Genomic DNA, 23,687 nt, shown 5'->3' with positions numbered 1-23,687 from the left:
TTGCTTTGGTAAAAGAAAATAAAATCCTGTCTTATTCAGGAGCCTGGAAATGTCTTACAAAACATTTTGCTTCCATATTGGTGAGTTCTCTTTAGCACTGGGCAGTATTGACAAATACTAACTTTGATCTGGTAGATTTTTCCATGGTGCTTTGTTTTCCTTCTTAATCCTAATCTTGAATTTTTTGTGGTACATTCTAATTCTTAATCATGACACATGACTAGTCAGTATCACCAAAGGCAGAGTTCATCACAAAATTGTTGTCAGCCCTTCAGGTTTAATGGTGTATTACTGTGCGTATGTGATAATATTTCTCAAATTAAAACAATTGTACTGTTTTTATAGGTTGTTTCTTTGTAATTGTTATTATAGAGTATGTTAAGATTCCATGGGAGTTTGGAAAGCGTAATTATGTCATTTTCTTTTCAATGGAAAGGAATTCTGAGAGAATTATCTTTGATTGTGCAGTCAGAGTTGTAGGTTGTAGTATCAGCATATATCTTCTCCAGTTCTAAATAAATAGAAGACTAGCTTAACATGTATAGACTGGAATTATTAAAGGAAAGCATGTTGCTTCAAAATAAGTCATATTGCCTGTACTGTCATTAAAATAGTGGACACCTACTTGAGAATTTGTCTTTAAAAATCTTGTTAGACTAAAAATAAAATTGAGCTAACATTCACTTTTCACTCAGTACTCTACACACCTAAGACTACCATTATACAGAAAAACTAAACAGAATGGTACTAGGTTAAACGATTTGTAAACTTTTGAGCTTTTGACTCTTTTAAGCAAAAACGAATACTCTGCAATTTAAGTCAATGTGATGAGAGTGCAAAGCTTTTCTGGGACCTAGTTTTTTTCTCAGAGATGGCCCATTTTACCTCCTAGAGTTTATTCATACATGAAACTTGAGAGTTTATGATTTCTTTTTTTTCTTTTATCCCTCAAACAGTATTATAATCTTAGAAGTTTTTGTTATACTTGTTCTGCCTTTTTCGGGGAACTGACTGTACTTTTTCAAATGGGCAAGTGAGTATCTAGGTCTTCTGACTAATCTACAGATAAATAGCAACTTTCTCTTAGGAGAGGATAATCAAGAGTATTTTTTTAAATAAATAGTGGTTTCAAACAATAGGTTTCCTTAATTCTTTTTGTGTTTGTTTTATTCTACTTTTGAAAAACTACATCATTTTCCAATTCCCATAGGTATTGATCTCTGATTGTTTTTGGTAAGGAAGTTTATTTCTACATGAAAATTTTAATAGTGGCACTTCAAATAAAAAACAGACTTTTTCTCACACAGCAGAAGCACATTTTGCAAGTTACAATTCCAAATGTAATTTTTTGGCCATACCATCGAGCCTAGTTCCAATCATAACTATGTGCCCTCAGGAGCTGGACAGGCATTGGTTATCTGCTAATGTGCTTTAACTCTTAATACCTGAAAAGGGCTTTTAGGAGAGGACTTACTGATAACCCTCAGTTGACAAAGAGTTAGAAATGCTAGGTTAATTTGTTATAGATTACCAAGCCAGGATGACCTGGAGATGACATGTTAGAATGCCAGAATACTCTCCTTTCAATTTGCTACCTGCTAGGCTGTTTGTGGTCCCAGATGAATTAATTGACAATACCTAGTATGTTAGTTAATATGTACAAAAGTTCACTTTGGGGGGAAAATGAAATAGATAATCCAGATATAGGCACAAGGGCAGAGTTAACATGTTTTTAAATACATACAGGAAAGAGTGATTTAACTGTGCTTAGGTATCAAAGTTTCAGTCCTGGGTAAGATCTGAAATGAATAGATAGGTGGCATAAAAATGGAATTACTTAATAAATCTTAAGTATTATTAATAGCATTTATTTAGACAAATTTAAATTAAATCTTCTACATCTGTAGTTTATCTTGTTGAATCTAATGAGCCTAAACTCAATCATGCAAGAAGTGTCTCTTAAAAGTGGGCTTCTTTTAGCCCTTGTTTCCTTTGCATTTATCTTAAGTCCACCTCTTTTCATGAAAATGTTTCATGCTACTGTCATTTATCTGTTGGTCTTTTTCTGAGATGCCAGCTACACAAGCATCAGAATTGATAGAAGGAAATCAAGTATGCATATTTCTGGGAACCAGCAACAGGCCTCTGGAATTTGCCCTAAAGGGAGATGCCCTGTGGAATTTGCCCTACAGGGAGAGTAGAAGACCCTTCTACTATACAATCTTTTAACTTGATCACATTGTGAATTGTTTACGTATTTTAAGTGCTTGCTAATTGAAAGATTATTTTAGATAGTATGAAACATATATATATATACACATTGTCCCATCTTTGTGGCAGTTGATCATTGTCCTGTCCTGGTACATGTTCTTTTCCCTATTGGCACAAGAGGACACATGTTTGGCCAAATGTATTTATTTCCCTTTGAACAGATGTCCCTGATGATTTAACAATGAAAATACTAAAGAAGTAGTAAGTTTACACACTATATATAAAATACTAAACATAATACTAAAGTAAACTTATACTACCTGACATTTTTAAAGTGTACTTGTCTTTCAAACTACCCAAATGTCCCAAGTTTGAGTTTTGACATTCAGCCTAGCTCCTTATTCCTACTTTTTGGAGGATAATATGTACTCCTTATTTCTCAATCTCAGTACCTAGTCCTCAGCTTAGTATCATATATCTATTTGCTTGGGGGGAAAAAAAATAGATGACCCAGCTGTAGACATAAGGACAGTGTTAACTTGCAGTAATATAGGTGGTCCATTATGATTTCATGAGAGTATTCTACAGAAAGCTGTCAGGTGAAGCTTGTCAAAGATGTCTTTAATTCCCCATCATGCTGACTCATGCTTTGTGTTAGGTGCTACTTTTTATGTGAGAAATAAACAATAGTTTGGCAAGCAGCTTATTTAATATCTACTTAGAATGAATAAATGAATCTTTCAGTTTAAGGAGTCTGTATACTAGCATATTTTCTGTCCTCCAAGTTTTACTTTTTTTTTTTTTTTTTTGCTGTATTTGTTTCCTTTGGGCAGAGTCTTGCTATATAGCTCAGCGTGGCCTCAAACTTGCTTTGTAGCCTAAGTAGGTGTCAGACTCAAAATCCTCCCTCAACCTCTCAAATGCTGAATATTACAAGTAATGTGTGTGCCACCACACCCAGTCTCATTGGTATCTTAATATAGTTCTTGTATCTTTTATTGGTTAAAAAGAAGAGTGGCATAAGAAATTATTATATGTACAATTGTGTGCCTCACGATGACCATTTTGGTCAGTGAACAACATAGATTGTTGATTCCTTAAGTTTATATTACCTAACAGTTAAGTTTATATTTAAGTTAAGTTTATATTACGTAGCAGTGTATAAAGCCTTAGCTGGCTTTTAGGTAACACATTTCTCAGAACATAGATTATACTGTTGTAGAGCAACGTAAGAGTATTGTTTTAGAAAAATAACAAAATAAGTGATGGCTTTGGAGGAAATTTGTTTGAAGAGAAATACTTTAGGGACAGATACCTCATGCACAATATAGTATTGAAAATCATTTATTATTAAAGGATCCATTATCATCACCCACCCCTTCCTTGCTCACTTAAAGATAAATAGAACATCACAAGAGGAATCCAAGGGTTACTTGTTCTGGCTAATATTACCCTTGTGCCAATAGGGCACATGGTTTCTACAACTCTCGTTTATCTCATTCATGAGTATTTTAAGTTCCCAACTTGAGTCTGTTGGCTACTCTCAGGTCTACCAAAAAGGGGAAGAAGTTAATCTCTACAGAAAGGGGCTGCCAAGCAGCCCTGGACACTTAAATCCTCACATCTGAGGCTTGAATGTGCAAGCCAAGCTCCCATTTCTCTATGAGATTGGAGGATTTGTGCCAGATCCTGTTTTCATCGAAAACAGTGATGGAGGAAAGGAACAGGAGCACAGAATACTTGAGGGAGGGACATGGTGGTAGAGTACCTACTGGCTCCCCTTCTTTGATTCCTTTATTATTTTCTTAAAACACTAGCTCAATTTTCCCTGGTCACAGGAACTCCCAAATGAAGATGGTAAAACAATGTGTTTTTCCTTTTTTTTTTTTTTTTTAAATAGCACATTCTATTTGTGCTTGAATCTTTTCTCTATGAGTTCCTGAAGCTCATTTCAACACAAATTATTAGTTGTATACTCTGGTAAATACTGATTTAGGTGTTTTAGGTTTGGCAGTGAATAGAGCTCATGAAAATCTCTGCTTTGAAAGAGTTGAATTTCAAGGGTAGGGAGACAGGCTAGAAAACAATGTGTGTAAGATGGTAAGTCCTAAAGCAAAAAGGGAAACGGGCAAGTGCTGGGAGGAGGAAAGGGCTGGCTGTTGACTTACAAGTAGGGCACTCAGAAGACCACAAGAAAGATATATTATGGAATGAACCTGGTGATGGATTAGCCTTATGGGGGAAGAATAGACCTAGTGGAAGGAAGAGTGAGCACAGTACATTCAAGACAAAGGTTGGCATGAGAGTTCCCACCTGTAAATATGGTACTGAGAAGACGGGGGGAAAGATGGTGAGTTTAACCACAGCCTGTGCTACATTGTCACTTTGTCGCTGAAAAGCAGGGGTTTGGGGTGAGCCCCTAGGAAAGGAGTAGATCAGGAGAGGCTGGATCAAGATAGCCATAGAGACAGATCATAGGATCTCAGTCCATTGTGTGTGTGATTTGTATGGCATTTGGCTAATACTCTAGTAAAATAGGAGTCATTAGAGGATTTGTTGTGTTTGCTAAACTGTAGAAAGATAACAGGTTGTTCTAGAATCTGATTACTGTTATGGAAAAGATGAGTGTGGGAATGAGGGGGAAGATATGTATACAAAATGAGAACAGAGATCAATTAAGATCACCTAAGAGACTGATACAGTAATCCCGGTAAGAGATATTGTGGACATTAGCCTTGGCGGCAGTAATGTACATAATAAATGATCAGGGTAGAGCTGGCAAAATTTGGTGATAGTTTGTGGTATGTAAAATCCAGGTGTAAGGTCTGAGAAAACCAGGATAGGGTAGTATTATATGGTGATAAAACTTGGAGGTAGAACAAGACTAGAGGACTAAGAGCTTTGTTTTGACTATTGAGGTCTTTGAAATGTATATTAAACATTGAAGTGGAGGTTTCAGGACAACGGGTATACATTATAAATCTGGATTGCGGGAATTCGTTTTGGATTTGCATCTACATTTGAGACTACATTTGAGTATAGATGGTATTTGAAGCTCAGCTATTTTGAGTCTTAGGAGAACCAGTGCTGCTAGAGAAAAGAGGTCAGCACAGTAGTACTAAGAAGCTGGAGAGGTGAACCGGTAAGAGAACCAGGAACAAACTGAAGATGTAACGGGAAAACCAGGTGAGCATAAGGACCTGGAAAAGAAGGGTTTCAAGGAGAAGGAATGGGTGGATGCTACTGATAAATCAAATGCAGCTGAGGGTGGTGTGATATCCATTGAGGACTCTTAGGAAAACAGGTTTGTTGAAGCCATGATTGAAGAATCAGTGGAGAGAAATTTGACACTTAAGTTTGCTGGAATTAAACCCAGGTAAACTTTTTGTCTGAACTTGAATACATACTGTGACTGTTTCCTAAGATACATATATGGAACATGTTATTTAATTTTATCTGGTGGTACTGGAATTTGAACTCAGGGCTTTGTACTAGTTATGTACATCCTCAGGCACTTGAGCCACAACTCTAATCCTTTCTGCTCTGATTACTTTTGAGATAGGGTTTCACTTTTTCATCTGGACCAAAATCCTATTTATGCTTCCTACTGTAGCTGAGATGACAGGTGCATATCACTATTCCTAGCTTTTTCTGTTGAGCTAGGGTCTTACAGACTTTTTTACCTGGTCTGATTAGAAACTGATTTGCTTACACTCAGTCTCCCATAGAGCCAGGATGGCAGGCATACCACCGTGCCAGCTATTGTTGAGATGGGATCTCCAACTCTCCCCACACCCCAACTATCCCATTAACTAGTATTATAGGCATTAGCCACCAGCACCCAGCTCTGAAACAATAGTCTTTAGAATATTCCACATAGAGACAGTTGGACAGTTGCTTTATTTTTTCTTTATTCCTTAAACACATGTCTGCTCTTCCCAAAGTCTTATCATTTAATCCAATGTGCAATTGTCTCTTCTCTCCAAAAACCCTTTACTTGGGATCCTCTCATCCACACAGACCCTAATATATTCTACACTGTCATATTAATCTTCTCAGAGTGTGCCCAGTTAGGAAAAACTTCAGTGGTCACCCACTGTTGACAGTGCAAGTTCATACTCCTGAGAAGCCAAGCTCCTGGCCACTCCCTCACTGTGGGTGTTCCATGATAGAGCAACCAATGTGCTTACTTTATAGTGGAACACCAGTCACTGTGGTCAGTGCAACAGTTTGTCTATCAGGGAGTAATACTTCCTCAATACACAGCAGTATTCAAATACTTCGTTAGCCCTCTGTTTCCTTCAAGGCTTTCTGCTCATATGATTGCAAGTATTGATGGATGTAATCTTGTTGCATCCCATATTTAGGCTTTAATTAAGCGCTACAAAATGGTTGCTTGAGCTACTTCTCTAGGCACACCAGTGTTTTACATGTGAATGAATTCACATAGTGCTTCAAGACAGATGGTGCATTACTCTTATACTCAACTGCATTTGGCAGTGTTGAAATTATACCTTCTGTGGGATCCAAAATAATTCAGTAATGAGGGAGCAACTTTGTCCTTTGATTTTTGTTGTTCTGGATTTCACTATTTGGAAGTGACTGAGCTTCCAGACAATAAAAACTACATGCAACCATTTAGCTACATAAATATGGAAATACTTTTATAAAATGAGACCACAGCCTTAAGCAGATGTATAATGAGAATCAGTGGATCAATCCTATGTATCAGTTTGACATATGGTGCTTCTTTTCATTAAAATGAGGTTTCTAGTAAAAGTGACCAGTATACAGCTACACTTAAACGGGCACAAAAATTTCTGTACTTGAAATTAACTTTGTCAAGTTTATGTTAACTTAAAATGGCAGTCTGTTCAAATGCTATTGAAATGAGTTTAAAAGGAACAGAAGATTTTTAAATTGTCTATTAGTCTTCTCTTCCTGCTTCAGTTCATTTTTCCTGGTTAATACATATATACTATACCTTAAATTGGGTCTCCTTATTTAAGTTCTAGGTTGCAATGAATAGTATCTCAATTTCATTTTAGCGAGTAGCATGTCCTCTATCATCTGTGAGATCCATAATTAGATATCGCCTTGCATTTCTTTTGGCTTGCAGCTTGTTAAAAGTAATCTTACTGATAAGATACTTATCTTCCCATCATGATTTTTCAAAGAAGGATTAATGTAACACTACTTGTCATTTGGGAAACACTGGATATTAATCATAGGATGCCAAAAATCCACAAGACAAGATACACCAGTGAAAACTGCGGAAGAGAAACAGCAAAGACATTCCTGCACTGATGTGTGGCGGTTATGGTGATGGAGAAAGAGGAACGCTGATTAGGGGAGGCCCGATGCTGTGGGCACAGCATCTAACACATTTGAACTTTGGAAAAGGCTTACGTACTCCATTAGAGTTTGGGTTAAAAATACTGGCTTGCCTGCTCTCATAATGTGGAAGGATAAGGCGATCAATAAAGTTTCCTTGGATTCTGTAAATCAGACTTGTTTCTATTTTCTTAACGTTCCAGGGAAGCCAAGATGACAAAGGGTGTTGGGGTTGATGGTAGAAACATTGGTGTTGATTTTATGTTATTCTAAATTCAGTTTTTGAGGTTAAATTCCTGAGCACTCACATTCCCTTGAGCACAAAAGATCAAGAACAGTGTGCCCAGACCCTGAGTTCACATCCCAGTTATACACACACACACACACACACACACACACACACACAGCACAGCACAGACATTCTGAGCACTTTTCTAGATTCATTTCATATAACATGGACTAATCTTTTAGTGGTTATCTTGAGCAGATGCTTCTTTAGCATCTATAATTTTGAACATGTCTAGAAAATTCAATTCCTGTCTCGACATAGCAGCATATCCTGGAAGAATTTAAAAGACTGACTTAGTCAGGCACTGGTGGCTCACACCTGTATTTCTAGCTACTCAGGAACCTGAGATCTGAGGATCATGGTTCAAAGCCAGCTTGGGCAGGCAAAGTCAAAAGAGATTCTTATCTCCAGTTAGCCAAGAAAAAGCCAGAAATGGTGTGGCTGAAATGGTAGAACATTAGCCTTGAGGAAAAAAGCTAATGGACAAGTGTTAAATTTACTTCCGTCTTGACTGACTTAGGGTTTATAGTCATTGGAAGGGAAAGAAACTACAAAGCCATGCTTTTACTCATGGTGCTGGATGTTTAAAAAACTTGGAAAGAAAGCATTTTATTTCATGGTTTTATTTTGGGTAGAGGCACTGTGGTAAATATGCAGACTTAGATAAATACGTAATGATATACAAACATACACATAGCACTAGCCTTGAGCAAAAAATGCTAAGGGACAGCAAAAGGCAACTTTAGTATTGATACACACACATATACACAAAGACTGACAATGGGATATGCACCCACAAGTGCCTATGTACCACAAATACTCCCAGAATCACTGGTGACATCTTCAAAAATCACTGGCATCTGCTTATTCTGCGCAGTGGGGATAGAAGACTAAGTTTCCATGCCGGGAATTTTCGTCACTTTAAAATGGAACATAACACAAATATATAAATATTTTATAAACAGGAAAATTATCAGTGGTATTAATTTTGATAGGTTTTACTTTTGAAACACAAAGAAGTCACAATTTATAGGTTTCAATGTATTCTTGGGGGAATTGGGCCAAGATTTATCAAAACTGTAAGTAAAACTCTCAAATAGCAGTTGGCACTTCAGTTCTTACCAGAATATTTAGTATACTAAACTCAAATCCCACTTATCTTCTTGTAGCTGACATTTTTTTTTCCTATTTCTCTTGGACTGAATTTTCTGGTATGTTACTGCATTAAAGACAACACAAGAAGTACAATGAGAGAAAGTTTTAGTAGTAAAATAATGGGCAGTGTAAAATATTTGGAAAGAATTTCTAAGTAAAATCTAATTTTCAATGGATAATTACATGTTTGGATGTAGCATCGAGCTTCATTCTTTTTCTTTTCTTTTTTTCTTTTCTTTTTTTTTTTTTTTTTTTTTTTTTTTGTTGCCAGTCATGGGGCTTGAACTTCAGGGCCTGAGCACTGTCCCTGGCTTCTTTTTGCTCAAGGCTAGCACTCTACCACTTGAGCCACAGCACCACTTCCTTGAGCTTCATTCTAATACCATTGATTTTGCTTTGGCTAATAGGTTGTGTCACATCTTTTTCATTGTTTTTGTTCATTTTATCTCAGCTCTGAAGTTTACTATTAAATGCTGATGAGTGTGTTAAGTGATTGTATTTCTTTTTAAAAACTTAACATCAGGTACACATTTTTTAAGGTTTTGTTCATAAATTCACTGTGGCTGCCCTAAGATTCTTCTAGGATTTTATATTTGAGAGCTGGTCTAGTTCAATCATTTCTAGATGATTCTGCTTCCAGACATCAATGAATCTAGAGTGCAAGGAGTATAGGCATCAAAAGAATTCTGGGTGTGGTGGCAACAGACAGCACAATCTTCTCAAGAGAAAAGCAAATTCTTTTAACTTTGTTTCTTCTAGACAAAAAGTAAGATATTTTCACTTTTCATTTTTAAAATTTTCTCCCCAAAGAGTTGTAATGGAAGAGTCTGACAGAAAGAGACAAAGCACATAGCTGCATCATATATATGTATAGTATTCCAGCTTGCAAAATGATTCCTCTTCAACCCTTCTTATTTATTGGAACAATGAAGCGGTTACATTGTGGTTTACAGAATTGTCATTCAGCTGATAAAACTCATAGAAAACAATGTACAGTATATTTGAGAAGAATGAACAGACTATACTCTTGAATTCATCCCAGGTTCAGTAAAGGGAGAAGAGGAGACATGGTTTATTTGTACTATGGCAGATATGAATGGAACAATCTTCCAATTAATATTTGCTCATCTTACCTAATTTAAGTACTTGTATGCCAAACAAAATATATAGGTGTTAAATTTACTTCCTTCTGGGCTCACTTAGGGTTCATAGTCATTGGAAGGAACCAAAACTAAGAAACCAGGCTTGTACTCATGGTGCTGGGTGTTTTGGAAAGCTTGGTGGAGAGGAATCATTTTATTTCATGGTTTTATTCTGGAGAAGAGGCAGTGTAGAATATACACAGGAGTAGATAAATATATAGTGATAGACCAACAAATATACACATATATTTGCCTAAATGCACACATACACTTGCTTACTTTTTGGAATTAATAGTCTTATAACCACAGCAAGGTTCAGGTGTTGATTTAAGGACAATAATGGAAAGTTAGAGAGTCTTGGCTACTTTCTGTTCATTATCTCTTCGTCCTTGCTTGCCCCCGTCTTTGTTTGTAGACACTGTTAAAAAAAAAAAAAAGGAGAGAAGGGCTGGGAATATGGCCTAGTGGTAGAGTAATTGCCTCAGATACATGAAGCCCTGGGTTCGATTCCTCAGGACCACATATATAGAAAAGGCCAGAAGGGGCGCTGTGGCTCAAGTGGTAGAGTGTTAGTCTTGAGCAAAAAAAAATAGCTAGGGACAATGCTCAGGCCCTGAGTCCAAGCGCCATGACTGGCAAAAAACAAAACAAACAAAACAAAACAAAAACAAGAAAGACGACCAAATGAACATAATGAACATAGTTACATCCATGACCCTTAAAATTATGAAGTACAGCAAGTTTTTTCTTTTGAAAACCAAACTGCTTTTTACCATACCAAACTGCTTTTTACCATAACTTTTGACCATGTTTTGTTCATTGTTCCATGTTTCTAATTAAACAAGCAAAATGTTAAGTATGCAGGAAATATTCTTTGCTTACTTTTTTCTTGTTTTTGATGCTTTGAATAAAGACTAAAGAAAAATTTAGCTACTCTCTGGCCCCATCAGAGCTGTAGTTTTGGGGGGTGTAAGGTATTCGATAGCACACTGTAAATCTCCACTAGATGTCAGTGTGTTACTAATTAAAACCAGCCAGTACTCTAGGACTTTTCTTGAAAACTACTGGAAAGGTGAATTCATTTATGTCTTAACAAAATGATAACTAAGGAGTTTGGGTGGTGCTAGCCAGAAATGAGTGTTACCTGAATATTAGTAACAAATCTATTTTAAGAACCCAGGACTTTTCATCTGGAGCTTTCACATGCTATCTACTTGCACCCTACACCCCCTTCACAAAAAGATAGGCTGCAATCAAGGATGTCCACTAGTAGTAGAGTAACCAGAATCACATAGGGGGGCACGATAGCCCAAAATCACATAGTCATCCTAGGATATGAACAGATTGGTATTTCTGCAATGATAGAGCATATGCCACCAAAACCTTGCTGTTCCTCCATAGGCACCTGTAGTGTATTGAAATAATTTCTCTTTGGGGAAAACTGTCCTTTAAATTAACTGACTTTCCTATGAAACCATTTCAGTAAGTGTAGAATAAGTAGAACCATTGGGATGTTATACCCTAAACTTAAATGTGTGTGTGTGTGTGTGTGTGTGTGTGTGTGTGTGTGTTCTTAATAGATGGTGAACTCAGACATGAGCCCCAGTCTTAGTTCATTTATTCAAAGAGGAAATTATAATTTGTTATGATTTATTACTCATGGTGCTTGGTATTTTGGAAAGCCTGGGGTTGAGAAAGCATTTTATTTCATGGTTTTATTCTGGAATAGATACAATATAGTAAGATGAAACTCAGAGTGTTTGAGAATTATGCATATTATATTTGTATGTTTTGCCCTATTGGGTTTCCTTAAAGAGAAGTGCATATGTGTGTGTATTTATATTAGAATTTACCTAATTATTCCATCTAAATTGTATAAATAGTTTGTAACTACATAAAATTATGTTTGTGAATAAAGATACAAAGAAACAGAATTTAAAGTGGTAGGCTTTTGGGCAAGTTATATTTCCCCTTCGACATAGTACTATGTTTTAAATAGTATTTTATTTATAATCATGTATAAAAATGAATAATCTATCATGTTCATGTGCATACTGACATTGGAAACAATTCAGTAACAAATCATATTTATGTTCCATAAAGAACATACATTCATTACAACACTGAGTGGTTATACAGAGCAGAGTAGAAAGAAAAACCATAAACTATAATTTCTCTTTTCTTTAAAGAGCAAAAGCCTCCCAGAATAATTCTTTAGTAATGTTCATCTACAGTGCAAAGAAATATATACAAAGTAAAGTCACTGATTATACTGATTTTATTTCATTAAGTCATTTTTTCTTCCTTACACTGTATGCAAAGAAAGGGAACATAATTGAAGAAAATCCTGTCCCTATTACTACTCACAATAAAAAGGATCTGCTGTGCTCTTGCAATCTGGAAGTCCTGGACAACACAGAGCACAGAAGACACAGAACTCGAGTGGATCACTGCACCACAGTGATGGTGATCCACTGAATAGAACCCATTCATGTGTGGTGACTCCACTAACTCCACAGAAGCTGTGATAGACAGTACCATTCCTGTGATATCCCCAGATCCCACTAAATAACAAAAGTCGTTACAAAGGAAAAGTAATACCAGCATACCTGCAGGTATAATTTATAGATAGTATAAGGTGGGAAATGGGAACCTTTCCTAAGTACATAGAGAAGAGAAGTGCTGTGGTCTAAAGACTTCCAGAATGACTTCTGTTGTTATAAAAAGACTACATGCACCTCAAAACAATTGTTACATTAGGAAACCCCTGCAATACTGAATCAATTCTTTACATGATGGAACAAGTTCCTTTTCTTGGCTGACAATTAGTCCTGTGTTGGACTGCTGGATATGAAACTTCATCACCAGGGATAAACAATTGAATTGACCCACTTGGTATCTATTATCGTAACAGATGATGGTTTCATCTGAAAGTCCTTGATCTGTTGCACAGGCAAAGCAGATAAGAAACCAGATGACCAAGCACACTTGAAAGCATTACCATTGACCATTTTGATGACAGTTATTCCATCTCAATCTGACAGAATATCCTGGAGTCCTTCAACAGTTGGTAACTTCTTTGATAGAAATTGCTTTTGGTCATCTGCATGATGAAATGCTTTCTCCTGCAAGATCAATCCTGCATGCCTGGTTTCTTGGCTGTCAGAATATCTCTACCATACTAAAGTTACAAATCCAAAACCAGAGTCTCCTGCAAGGTTATGTGATTCATGACCTGTCTGTGCCCCTGAAAGTATGTGCTAAGCCTGTACTGTAAAGACTTACTAATATGTTTTGTTAATCATGGATACAAAGAAATTATATTTTCTTCTCCACTGTCAAATTTGCAAAAACCTCACTTAGTTTCAACTATGGAAGAATTTATTCCTTGTAAGCAAATGCATTTTTTGTAAAAAGGTAAATTCTGGAAGATGATCTTAGTGTTTTGTTTTTCATTCATTGCTTTTTTGTTTCGTTTTGTTTTCACTAATTCTCAGTTTAGTAATTAAACTAGGCTAAGTGGGCAAAGGTGCAAGGTCAGACCTGCAAATTGTAAGTGGAGATAAATGACTGCCTAAATCCAGGAAAGTTGTTTGCTATGTTTAGTGGATTATTGGCATTAAGTAAATATTGATGAAGAAATGTTTAAAACTATCCTTCTTGTTTTGTGTTCCATAATATGGTATAAAGCTAAAAGCATCACCAGCAAAGTTCAGGAGATCATCTAAATTAAAATCACTATTGATTTTTGCATGCCTAAAACCTATCTTAATTCAGAATTCATATACAGCAAATCATGTGTGAATCAAACTGAGGTATAAATTCATAACATATCATTCATTCATAACATGAGAACTTGTTTTATGGTATATCTCATTCAAGTAATGAATAATAGCCACCACTGGACTATATGTGAAACTTCGTGGCTAAAAACTGTGATACACATGATCGATAATGAGACTATCAGTTGTGAAAGTCAGGCATGTGAATCAGAATTGGCTAGAGAACTTGTTAAAAAATAATGGATGTTTCCCAGAAAGGGATAAATGGCAGAACCAGAACTGTACACTTCGAAAAGTATTATAAAAATGCATATAGCCAGTTTAATTTTCAAGATTCCTGAAGTTATTGATATGTTACTAGCTACAACACCTAGACTACTAAATGGTTAGTCTGGAGTTATATCATTGAAGTAAATCAGCTGTTAAATTTGATTAAAATAAAGAGAAAAAAGAGTTAAAGTGGAAGCCCAGTCAGCCTCATGTCTGAGTTGTAAAAGTTCAAAACTCCATCCTCTGGCAAAACTTTCTTTACTAATTTCCTGGTGTGTCTAGAATCTCACCATTAGAAATGAATCCTTTGGCTTAAAATATAGTCATCTCATTTTACTATCTATACAACACATATACATTTTAATATGTATATAATAGTAACAAGTTTTATCAGTGACTGTAAAGCTTACTAGCTCATGAAAGTTGTTCCTCCTTTCACCATCTATCTGGAGCAAGTGGTGATTGGGACTGACTGATAGGACTGGCCATCAAGGAACGATGAGTGCCAATGGAAAAACTTTTGGAGAAACCAGAAAAGGTCAGTCAATTCCCTGCAGTTTCCAACATGTGTGAAGGAATCCTCTAGGTATCTGTGTAAACTATAGGTTACTTTCTATAGGGCCAAGGCAAGAAAATGCATGTATCTAACAGGCTCCCAGGAGATCGTGATGTTGCTGCTCTAGGGAGGACGACTTCATCGTCTTCACCCATTTGTCTTGTGCTCAGCAATCCAGGGATACTCTGAAGCCCTGACACTCATGTTAGAATCTCCTGTAGCATTTGTTAAAACACATTCTGGTTGGGTAGGTGAGGCTCACAAATTTGTATTTCTAACTACTGATGCTAGGGATGGATTAAATAGTGGTGCCTTGGCCAATGTAACACATCTGTGGGCTCTATCTTCAACCCTGGCAGAAAACCTGATAGCCCAACATATGCTTTTCTTCTGAGTTGAGTGCTTTCTGGCATGCTGCAAAGGTAAGCCAGCATTTTTATTTTGATCAAAAATATAAGTCAGTCCAACTCCCCACTCAAGCTCTCAAAATGTTGTAAATTTAGCTGCACACATGAAGATGGGGGTTTTATTTGATGGCTTGAAAACTAGCAGGAGGATAAATAAAAGAACGTTAGCAGACATTGGACTTCAGAATCATTACCTTGCTTAAGGACATTTAGCCAAAGCTAGTAATGGTGCCCTATGTTGAAGGCTTTTCTTGACAAAATGTTAAAAGTTTTATTTAAAATTAACTTGGAAATGTACTGAAAAACAGCCATGGGCAATGAGAATAAACTTTTGTAAGTATATATCTTCTGAGGGCAATGTTTATTTCATTTCAAGGATGGATATGAGGCTTAATACTTACTTTTTTATCTTATTATTGCAATAGCCTAAAATATAAAACTCTTACTGAGATTTTGATATACTATTCTCTTGTTTCCTGTCTATTTTAATCAGTTCTGTTTCCTCGATGTCTTTGAATGTGTCTGTATATGTATGTTGTTATTATTAGGAAATATTTCCTATGGACATATTTATTGATGATGTCAGTTTAAAAATAGTGTCATTACATTTGTTTCAGATTAAGTATGCGTTCACAACTTTTAAGCACATTTAAGTATAGAGGGCTTTTTTTCCAATCTTAAAATCAGAATTACTCCTATCATTTTAAGTTCCTGTCCAATTTAAGCTCCGGTGTTTTGTGATTTGTAAAATAATTATCACAATGGACATGAATTTAAGAAAATTAGCTTCCCTTGCTGGAGTTTTTGACAGAAGAAAATACACTGTTTCCACAACTGGGTAGTAAAATTGGAAGAACATGGGCCACATGAAAACTATAATATATTCTCCAAATAATGCATTCTAGAGTTGATCTACTGATCTATTCTAAACACAGCTAACAAAACTTTTTTTTCTTTTCCTTCCATACTACCTATAGAAACTTCTAAATTACTTAGCTGAAGAATGTGATACCACATTCAAAGAAATGTAAATCAAAACAACATTGAGATTTCACTTCACCCCAGTAAGAATGGTCATTATCAAGAAAACTAATAACAGATGCTGGTGGGGATGTGGCCAAAAGGGAACCCCACTATGCTGTTGGAGGAGTGTAAGCTTGTTCAACCACTCTGGAAAGCAGTGTGGAGGGGTTCCTCAGAAGGCTAAACAGAGAACTCCCCTATGACCCAGAAACCCCACTTCTGGGCATTTACCTAAAGGATCACAAGCAAGACCACACTAAAGCTACCAGCACAACAATGTTTATCACAGCACAATTTGCCATTGCAAAAATATGGAACCACCCCAATGCCCCTCAGTAGATGAATGGATCAAAAAATTGTGGTACATGTACACAATGGAATTCTAGGCCTCTATCAGAAAGAATGGCATTTCCCATCTGTAAGGAAATGGAAAGACTTGGAACAAATCATACTAAGTGAAATGAACCAGACTGAAAGAAGCTCTACAGTTTCCCTCATTGGTAATTATTAGTAGATGGTTAGGATAGTCCTAGCAGAAGATCACAATGGCTCAATCTCTATGTCCATATAAACACATATGATGATGCTAAACAAAATGAACTCCAAGTTATGGAAACAAGCAGTTTATCATTGCTGGTGTTATTTTCAACATACTGTATGACATTACACCTTTTCTTTTGTTTTTGTTCCCTATGGTTTTACTCATGATGTCACTGTGAATGATTTTGGTACCCTGGGTATTGTATATATGTTTATTGGAACTAGGGAGGGGAAAGGAAACATCAAAATGAAGGGACAAAGGGTAAAAGGGTGAACCAATGCAACAGCAATACTTACAAGACAATATACTGTAAACCATCTGTACAACTGGAGTGGGGGTAGCTGGGGAGGAATTGTGATGGAGGGAAGGTAGGAGATAAACAAGTGATGAAGTAACAAGTTTGATAAGAAATGTACTTATTGCCTTATGTATGAAACTGTAATCCCTCTGTACATCACTTTAACAATAAAAAATAAATAAAAAGAATGTGATACCATCTATGGTTTGGGTTTGTTTTCTTCACTAATTAAAGAATTTTAGGGCAGAAAAAATGTTTTTAAAGCAGACAAAACCATCTTACTCAGAAATTGGAGTTCACAGTCTCTTGCTCAGGGCTCACTAGATATAGAATCCCTTCCCTTGTTCTCCTTCCTGTAAGGCCGCAGTCCTTATCCAATTGGTCAAGAGGTAGGCATGTGTATCAAGGGGTCTCCTGATTGGTCTTTTTCTTTTGTAGCATGAATTTACAAGTCAGACTATGATTGGATTCTTCAACTCCATAAAACAGGCATGAAAAGTCTCTTGACTCGATGTAGGTTATGGGGCCACAGCCATGAAGGGCACATTCACTGGGGCCCAAAGCGTTTTGGAAATAAAGAAGGGTATCTTTAGCTGGGTCATTCCTCTTCACCATGATGGAGCTGGTCACAGCTGCCATCTTTTATCCCTAATCAACTAGTCAAGAAGCCTTTACTTCCCCTCAAGCACAAAAACCAAACCTTCTTAGTCTTCATATTCCTAAGGCTCTAACTAGGGTCTCAGAGTAGTAGCTTATTAAATGATTATTTGTCACTTGCCACTGAAGATTTCTCTACAATTTATATAATAATTTTCTCCATAGGACATTAATCTTAAAGGGAAGTCAGAAAGTGCATTCATTAGTTTGTGCCTTAGCACCTCAAAAGTTCTTCCTTTGACCTAAATAAAGGAAGGATGATTGCTTGGAAACTCTAAACTGTTAGTAACTTTCCATTGTAGCCCAAACCTCACAAAAGCAGGAATGTGGGCAACAAGGTTGCTGTTCATCTATGTTCAGAGCTTCATCTGATGATTGACATATATTTGTGTCTTTCATAGATTCTTTTTTTATAAAACAAATGTGAAGATCATTTTTGTCCTTCTGTATAAGAACATAGGTATTTCAGATTTGTTCCTTCTTATGGCAAATGCAAACACTTCAGAGCCTGCAACCAAAGGTACTACTGAAACAAACTATTCATATTACTTCTGAAAATCTTTTCTATGTGTTCATTTATTTTTAAGTGATTCTCCACCCAACCTAACTCACATTTCAATTCTCCCTTCCTCTCTCTTGTGGTCCATCTCACCATGTTCAGAGTCCTCTGCCCAGCTTGCTAGTAAGGTGATTCCCACTGCCTGACAGTTTCCTGTGTCAGGAGGGAGGGAACTTTTCGACTAGAAAATCATGAATTCATATCTCAAAATGTGACACTAGGCAATATATAGAAAGATGTTTTGCATCAAATATAATTATTTTGTTGCTATTTGGGTGGGGACTTTTGTGGATGTAAAACATATTTGAAATTTTATAATAAAAAAGATAATATTAACCAGATTTTATATTTATGTTCATACTCCTTTGAGCTATCTGTTTTGTTTCAAATTCTTGATCAGCATGCTTACTTAATGGAAGTTATGCTATACACTCGAGCCATGCTTCCTGTCTGGGATTTTACTGGTTACTAGGATATAGAATCTTGTGTATTTTTATGTCCAAGATGGCTATGATCCAAGATCCTAAGAATCTTAGCCTCTTGAATAACTAGTTTTCTAATTGCAAGCCACTTGTGCTTGGCTTTTTTTCCCTCCAAATAGGACAACTTTGTTCTAGACCTTAGTAACACTAATACTTACATTCAAACTTTTAAAAAAATGTTTTTATTGATTTTTTGAGAAGTAAGCAACATTTATCCAGGTGCAATTTTGGGCAGTAAGATAAGACTGGGCATAAAGTGGCATTCTTAACAACACAAGCTCTCTCTCACCTAGCTATTGAAACTTGGGTAAATTGCTTAATTTCTCTGTGCTTCAAATTCATATTTAAGTTGGAAATGAAAATACTATTTGTTTGTAATGTTATTGTAAGTGCTGAATGAGATCATGCTTGTGAAAAATTATATCATAATATCATAATGGATCTGTTTCTCCATGGAAAGGATGCTGCTTTCCTTTGCCACCAGTTCTGAATTTTCCCCTGCGAGTTCACATCAATACTTAGCTTTTAGAACTGACAGCAGAAGAATAAAATTCTTGACTTTTTATTATTTCTTGGGTTCTGATCATTACTTGATATTTTGCAAAATTGTTTTTTAACTGCTAGACCCTTCATTTGCAACAGACATGTTGATTTTATGAAAATAATTTATTTAGCAGGTGTTATCAATATACATAATTCCAGTATGTAATCCTTGATTAGGGCAAGTAGGTAGGATAGGTATTGTTCAAAGGTAAATGAGTTGAAATACCAATCTTAAATATATCATTGAAGTTTTTTGTTTCGACTTTTGAGAAAAGAGTTTCTTCTGAAACATTCTATAATATTCTTTCATTCTAAGCATCTACATTTTTCATTAACATATATTATTATTTGTTTCTTGATAATAGTTCTAGACACATTAAAGCAAGAACCATCTGGTGTATAGGCTGTGTAAAAGTAGTAACTCTGGTTATGTTCCCTAGAACATTGAACAGTGTCTTTCTTTTGTTTTTCTCTTTTGTACACATGGCCTGTGGGGCTATGAGGGCAAGGGTGAGTATTGGTTACTCTTACAAAGAAGGTTCTGGTGCAGGAAGATTACATAGAGAGTAACGAGTGGACACATGTTGATCTGGGCTCTGGCATTGTGTCTAGCTGCCTTGAGCCCGTGAACTGAATAATAAAAGGCTCTATGGCATTCTAAAAACAGAAGTCATGCTCTTATCTGTGGAGAAAAAGGAGAGAAAGAAAGGACCTTTTGGTGAAAGGTGCTTCAAACATAGAAGCCTGACAAAAGTTTGTGGTAGTCAAGGAGTCCAGGTATGATTTCTTTGATTTTTTCAAAAATCCCAACATTGAGGCTTTTAGTGAGACTAAGGAATTTTTCCAGAGTTACGAAATAACCAAGTTAAGACTTGAGCCCAGGATCATGTAAGTGCAATCCTGCAGCATTTTATTGCAATGCCCTAGTGGATGAGCACTCTCTTAAAAGGATGCTCACACTGCTAGTCCTGTGTTCCCACTGTAAAAATGGCCAAAACAGATCTGAATGAAAAATTTCCAAAATACATACTCATCCTACACTCCATGACTGCAGGCGCCTACCCTACCATTACTCATTTGCACCTAATGCTGAATATTTAGAGAGGAATTTAAACACTGAAAATATAGCATTGAAGTGTTTTTCTATTTTGATCATTGACATTTTGAGCACAAACCTGGAAATCAATTATCTAGCTTTGAAACTGACTGCTAGTCATAATAAGTCCTTAGAATGAACATCACTGGACATTTTTTTATGTTAGAAGTCCATTTCAATATGTAGTTTCGGAGATGATGAATTGCCTTAGAACCCAGATAGGCTTAGGTCCTAAATATTTCCTGTCAAAGAAAATAAGTAGCCTAGGTTGTACAAGATCCAAAGCAGTGTTTTAAAAAATGTGTTTTAACCTCATCATTTGGATCAGTAGTTAATATGTAAGTATCTGGGCCCCATTCCAAATCTATAGTGACAGAAAATATTAAAATGTAATCCAGAGTCTGCATTTTAATAAACACCCAATATGAATTTCATACCCAGTAATATTGTCTATAAGTGGCAGAAATGGACCGCTGTTGCAATACAATGTTTTTCAAAAGCATAGGTGTGCTTCCCAATTTAGTAATAGGCAAGAAGGAACTCTTAGAAACATTTTTTCCTATACCCTTCTGTTGTTTATTTTTTTCTGCTTGTTTTTAGAAATTGACACAAAGAAAAGAACATAATTTTTATTTTACTTTATCACTGAGCAGATAAAACATCTATGTCATAATGGTAGCCTCCTAAAAAATATTTCTTGATGGCTGGAAGTTAGGATTATTTTACATGCTACAAAATACTGGTTCTCAAACTTCATGGCTTCATTCATTTTGAATATTGGTAGTGGTGATCCTCAGTTAGTTTTGAATTTAGCCAAGAATAATTTTCTCCCTAGAATGCATTGTTGTATTACCAAACAATGATATCCCCACACAATGTTCAACTGTTGAGAGTAGAAGCAAAAAATATGTCCTCGAGGAATCACACACACTACAACACAATCACTGATTTCCTAAACAATATTATATGACACAAAGATTGACCAATAAAAAATAAAGCATTTTTTTCTGTGGACAGCATGTTAGCTTAAAAACTTCCTTATAATATTCAGAAAGCTCAGTAAATAACATGATTAATTTCATGCAGTAAAAGGGATGACATATAGTTGACTAGAGCTGTTTATTCAAAAAGGTACTATGCTCAAGAAACTGACCTCATTAAGTATTTGGTAAATACAATGGTGATGTTCTACTTTATGGTGGAGGCTGAGTCCTATCCTAAAATATTTTGTAGATGAAAATTGGTTAGCAAGTATTGCCCACTCTGACATAGAATTAGTATAAAGTTTCAAAAAAAGTAGTAACTCGCTTTTTATGTTTTTGAATATAAACTGTTTCTGCTCAAAATGTATGCCTATTTAGAAGATCCAGTAGAAAAGTTGACAAGCTGAGGCTGATTGTTTGTCTTTTGTCTCTACGACATTAAGCAGTGACACGGCTTCAGAGTTTTTCATTCCCTTCTCTCAAGGAATCTACATGTTTGGGGAAAGTAAAATATATTCACATGACAAGACAAATTATCAAATGAAAGACATACGTACATCCTAATGGAATTGAAAATTGGTGACCCAGGCCTATAATCCCAGCTACTCAGGTGGCAGAGACTTGGAGGATCATGGTTTGAAGCCAGCTGGGTCTGAAAAATCCATAAGATTCCATGTCCAAGTAGAATAAACCTGAGGTAGAGACATGGGTCATAGAGTACCAGCCATGAGCAAGCAAACCTAGCAAATATCAGACCCAGGTACCATCAATTAATTAATTGTTTAATTAATATAACAATTTTAAAAATAAAAATATGTCAGGATAGATATCTTGGATCTTAAATAATAAAAGAAATTCCTTGCAAGAAAGCCATGGGGCTGCATCTTGTATAGAATTTAATTAAGAAGTAGGTCATGAGAGAAGACAAGTAATACCTACTAAAATAATAAAGCAAGATAATTAAAAGGTGCATTTGGTAAGATGCTATGTTTTAAAATAGGTATACAGTAATGTTTATTGAGAAGAAATTAAGGCTGGTTAAATAAGTGCATTAAAAACAGATATATAGAAGTAGTGCTGTGGCTCAGAGTGGTAGAGCCTTGAGTGACAAAGCTCAGGGACAGATCCCAGGCCCAGAGTTCAAGCCTCATGTCCAACAAAAAATTAACAAAAACTCAGATAGGTTCCTGAAGATTTATGAACAATAGCTTCCATTCTGGGAACTTCAAAATAGATGTTCCTGGGAGCAAAACTATGAATGAATCTATGGCATCCAAAAGTTTCTTCATTCTTGTCCTTGAATGAAATGGATTTTCCTATGATATCTAATTTCTTGCTAATATCTGTTCTTTATGCCAAGTTGGGAAAATGACAAATGAAAATATTTTCCTGAACAAGACAGTTTTCTCCCTAAGAGAAATTCTGGAGTGAGCTATTCAAATCCAAATAAAAGCTTAACTGTATAACCCATAATGATAAATAAAAATAACTTCTTTAGTTGCTTTTTTCTTGTTCTCATAGCTGGAGCTCTCTGCCTCACTAATAAGAACATTCCACCTACGTTCTATTTCTACATGGCAGTTGCTTTATTTCTAGGCAATCAGTGCTCTCACATCTCTGCCTTTCCTTTTCCGTGATGCTGAGATTAAACTCATTCTCCCTGGATATCCTCTGAACTGCTCCCTAGAAGCAACTACTATTCATTATTATTTAATGACTTCTTGTCCAATCTAATGTGGGTTTTATATCCACATATGTCCTTTTATTTAATCATTTCCATAACCATAAGAAAGAAGTGTAATTGTCCCTATTTTAATAGATATTAAAGCACAAAATTAAAGAACTGAAATAACCTGTCCTAGACAATAGTGCAAATGCAAGACAACAGGGACTGGAAACAACTGTGCCTTCTGGAATTTGAAAACAAGCTAGTCTGAAACCTTGTTCCATTCCTTTTTAAAGCTTCTCTCAATTTGTTTTCTTTCTGTGTCTGGCTTAACTAGAGAAGAACTGCAGCTGCATTAATGTGAAAATTACCATCATATGTGTTCCCTCAAAGTATCATTAAAAATAAAATTATTCAATAAGCATGCCTTGTAATAATGAGCATCCATATCTGTGCACAGATCATGCAAACAATGTAACAGCAACATCTAAAATTGTGTTGAACCAAATTTTTGGGTCCCATGGCCAAATTAGCACTTAAAATTAACCATCAGAGCTACTAAATGCTGATCTGCTGGCTTTTCTTACCTGTCAATTTCTGTGAGAGGCGAATATCTGCAAGTCTACTTGCTTCATAGGAAGACGTCTTACCTTTCCCAACTAATTTCAATAAACTTCACTGTTCCATGTTCAC

Source organism: Perognathus longimembris, chromosome 4 (assembly GCF_023159225.1).
Source record: "Perognathus longimembris pacificus isolate PPM17 chromosome 4, ASM2315922v1, whole genome shotgun sequence".
NCBI lineage: Eukaryota > Metazoa > Chordata > Mammalia > Rodentia > Heteromyidae > Perognathus > Perognathus longimembris.
This window is presented reverse-complemented; position numbering follows the sequence as displayed.